Below are 3,936 nucleotides of genomic sequence, written 5' to 3' on the forward strand. Positions count from 1 at the left end.
GTTTTTCAAAATTACACTTATGTACGTATCCCTAAAAAGTCATTTACTCCTCACCTTTGAAAAGAGAAGTAAGTGCTACTATAACTATGGTGCAACATTTAATGAAGGATAATTTAGTCACATTAACTATTTTCTGAATGGGTGTGCCAAAAACAAATTGCAACTATTCAAACGAATTTATTTTTAGAATTTTTTGGCAACAATATGCTCCTCTTCAATGAAATAGAGAAGCATTTCATTATTACTCGTTTTGCTGGAATTTCAACTTGAATTTTTAACGTCAATAAATTAATTTTTAGCCTTGTATATTGCAGGGTATACCGTTGAGCAGGGACTTTTGACGACGAGGTTAATATTGTCAACAAAATATTAAATAAATAATTGATAAAGATATGTGAATCAACATAAGGTTAATTAATTATGTGATATAACTGTTAGGTGTTTGTCATAATTTTCTTACCATATTTGGTTTTCCTATCTCTTGAAAGAAAAGGGCAATATAATTACCTTAACTGGGTTTTCCTTTTTTGTAAAAGGAAATTATAAATCTCCAATATTTGGCTAGTCCTTTTTCTTGTAGGAAAAGGTTTGGACTTCTATAAATTGAGGATCCTTCCTTCACATTCAGTAGCATCCACAATGTAGCCATAGGGGGCTTGAGAGTCGTGTCTAGGGGGAGAACTTTACGGGACAAGTGTTAGTGTGTCACTTGTGTTTGCCTCTTCGTGAGGTTGTTCTCTCGATATTTTGTAATCTCTTTTTATTATAGTGGATTGCTCATCTCCGTTGTGCACGTAGGTCAGTTGACCGAACCACGTTAAATGTTTATATCTCTTTTGGTAGATTTCTATTTGTTGTATGATTTATCGTCGTTCAAGGTTTGCTTTGCTAGCTTCCGCATGACACTGATTTTTTCGGTCCAAAAAATAACATGCATGCAATTCTGATTTACAATTTTTATAAAATTATAAAATACAACAGCAAAATATGTGAGTGTTACTGTGTTAAAACACAAAATCAGGGAAAAACAGAACTTTTAGAAGAATTAAAGAAATCTGGAAAAATAGTAGAGTTTAAGAAATATTCCGAGTCCACAATTTGCTTGTGTCCTTAAGGAATTTTAACCCCCTTACACGTTGCCAAGGTAATGGATTAAATCTTCCCAAGATAAAACGGAATAAACCTTCCTGCAACAGTGCAACACAAACTGCAGGATACCAACGAACTTAAAGAACGGAGCAAAATCGCACTTACGAATTTGAGAGAGAGAGACTGCGAATTAGAATGCAGTATATTCAGAAAGAAAGAAGTTCTGGAGTATTTTTCGTATGTAGAAAATGGAGCCTTGCCTCAGAATTTATAGGCAATTATCAGAAGAGGTGTCTGGAAAAGGTGCCTTTTCAGAAGAATACGCTGCCTGCCGCGGTTCTACCGCGGTCGCGGCAGAACCGCGGTCAGAGGGGCCTTCTGAACCTGCCTGCCGCGGTTCTACCGCGGTCGCGGCAGAACCGCGGCCAGAGAGGCCCTCTGAACCTTCAGCAGGATTCTGGCGTATTTTCAGCAGTGATTTGGCATTTAATTAATTATTAAATAATTAAATAAATTTTGTCCAAAAATAATCTTATCGATCATTTGACAAATCCAAATCCAAATCCAAATCCAAAGCCGAAGCCGAGCCGAGCGACGACGACGGCGCGAGGGTTCATTCTCTTCAACTCCTTTTAAGAGCTTTAAGAAGTGATTCTATATATAAGCACACAAATGTGGTTGTCCCTCACCAATGAGGGACAAAGTGCAAGACAAAAGTTCACTTCTTCAAATTTTCAATTTCCCTCCATTTTATTTCCCTCCATTTCCAATTCACACTTCTTCCACTTTAAAGCCCAATGGCTTAAAGTCCAACAATCCCCCACATGAATGGGAATGACTGTATCAAGAAAGATCATAGATGAAAGCTATGTGATTTTGCAAGTAAGGATTAATTGCATCTGGATAAGTAGGTTTCCCTTTGAACTTTTCGTAGTGAACATATGTCGGATATACTCGGTCAATCGGTAGATTTGATATCTTTGAACCGTCGAACTTTAGTGTATACCTAGACAACCATATGTCACACAATCAACCCTTAACCGTCTTTTAGTTCTCATTGTTGTGTTCGTTTCAGCCATGAACACCGCCTGGTCTCATAAGTGCGTAGAGAATTGGCCTTGCAGAATTCTCATTGAAGCGGCTTCCACTTCACACTTACATAGGTGATTCCTAAACGTGTAATCCTTTAGATTGACACTATTTGATAACTACCACATCAAACTTAGGTAATCATTAAAGCACGTGTAAAGTTCTATCCTTGTTACTGAACATTGTCTTCATCACGAGAATAGACCAAAGATTTTATTTTGACAATGTTGAACCGGTCAATCACAACTTTGTTTGAGCTCCTTGAACCTAGATCTCGGAACATCCAAAATTCTAGGTAGAGTTACCGCCATGTTGACTTGTCCTCGGCCATAGTCCCATTCCCTTAGATGATTTCTCAACTCCCTCTCTAGTTAAGCCTTTTGTAAGCGGATCCGCCACATTATCCTTTGATCTTACATAATCAATAGTGACAATTCCACTAGAAAGTAGTTGTCTAACGGTGTTATGTCTTCGTCGTATATGACGAGACCTTCCGTTATACATAACGCTCCCTGCCCGTCCTATTGCAGCCTCACTATCGCAATGTATGCAAATAGGAGCCAAAGGTTTTAGCCAGAACGGAATGTCTTCTAAAAAATTCCGAAGCCATTCAGCTTCTTCACCGGCTTTATCCAAAGCTATAAACTCTGATTCCATTATAGAGCGAGCAATGCACGTTTGTTTGGAAGACTTCCAAGATACTGCTCCTCCACCAACAGTAAAAACATATCCACTTGTGGACTTTGTTTCTGTTGAGCCGGTTATCCAATTTGCATCACTATATCCTTTGATAACCGCAGGATATTTATTGTAGTGCAAAGCGTAGTCTTGGGTATATTCCAAATATCCCAGAACTCGTTTCATTGCTACCCAGTGATGTTTGTTGGGATTACTTGTGAATCGACTAAGTTTACTTATCACACAAGCTATATCAGGTCGTGTACAGTTCATGATGTACATTAAGCTTCCCAACACACGAGCATACTCCAATTGAGACGTACTTTCACCTTTATTCTTTATAAGATGATGATTTAAGTCAATTGGAGTTCTTGCACTTCTAAATTCCAAGTGTTTGAATTTTTCAAGTACCATTTTCACGTAATGTGATTGAGACAAAGCTAGACCTTGAGGAGTCCTCTGGATTTTAATTCCTAGAATTACATCGGCAACTCTTAAGTCTTTCATATCAAACTTACTAGCAAGCATGCGCTTAGTAGCTTGAATATCGGCAATGTCTTTGCTCATTATTAGCATATCATCAACATATAAGCAAACAATGACTATGTGATTTGGAACGTTCTTAATGTAAACACATTTATCACATTCATTAATCTTAAAACCATTTGACAACATTGTTTGGTCAAATTTCGCATGCCATTGTTTGGGTGCTTGTTTTAGTCCATAAAGAGACTTAACAAGTCTACACACCATCTTTTCTTTTCCCGGAACCACAAACCCTTCAGGTTGGTTCATGTAAATTTCTTCCTCAAGATCACCATTTAAGAAGGTTGTTTTTACATCCATTTGATGGATTTGAAGACCATACAAGGCGGCTAACGCTATTAGCATCCGAATGGATGTAATTCTTGTTACCGGCGAGTATGTGTCAAAATAGTCAAGACCTTCTCGTTGTCTAAATCCTTTGACAACAAGTCTTGCCTTGTATTTGTCAATAGTACCATCGTCTTTCATTTTCTTCTTGAAAATCCATTTAGAACCCAACGTTTTGTTACCTGGAGGAAGATCAACCAATTCCCA

The sequence above is a fragment of the Nicotiana attenuata genome, unplaced genomic scaffold (assembly GCF_001879085.1).
Source record: "Nicotiana attenuata strain UT unplaced genomic scaffold, NIATTr2, whole genome shotgun sequence".
Taxonomy (NCBI): domain Eukaryota; kingdom Viridiplantae; phylum Streptophyta; class Magnoliopsida; order Solanales; family Solanaceae; genus Nicotiana; species Nicotiana attenuata.